Source organism: Odontomachus brunneus, unplaced genomic scaffold (genome assembly GCF_010583005.1).
Source record: "Odontomachus brunneus isolate Ranch 3 - 2012 unplaced genomic scaffold, Obru_v1 Obru_scaffold_369, whole genome shotgun sequence".
Taxonomy (NCBI): Eukaryota; Metazoa; Arthropoda; class Insecta; order Hymenoptera; family Formicidae; genus Odontomachus; species Odontomachus brunneus.
In genome coordinates this window covers 54,213-54,460 of record NW_022639819.1, presented here as the reverse complement: position 1 = coordinate 54,460, position 248 = coordinate 54,213, and positions in this window count along the sequence as shown.

Here is a 248-nt window from a genome sequence, read left to right as displayed (position 1 = left end):
TTGATATACTTAATAAAATGTTTAACAGATAACATAAACAAAGAAAAAGGTAAATAACAATTAATAAAACGGTAAAAGGAAATAAAAAATTAACAATTATTAATATCATGTAATTTTCTTGTGATGAACGGATAACGCCAAGAATATTGTGCGTTCCTAACAATTTCAAATGTACAAGCATGTACATGTCAATTTAAATTTATATTGCACTATGTCAAATGTTTACAAACATGTAGATAAAGAAATGC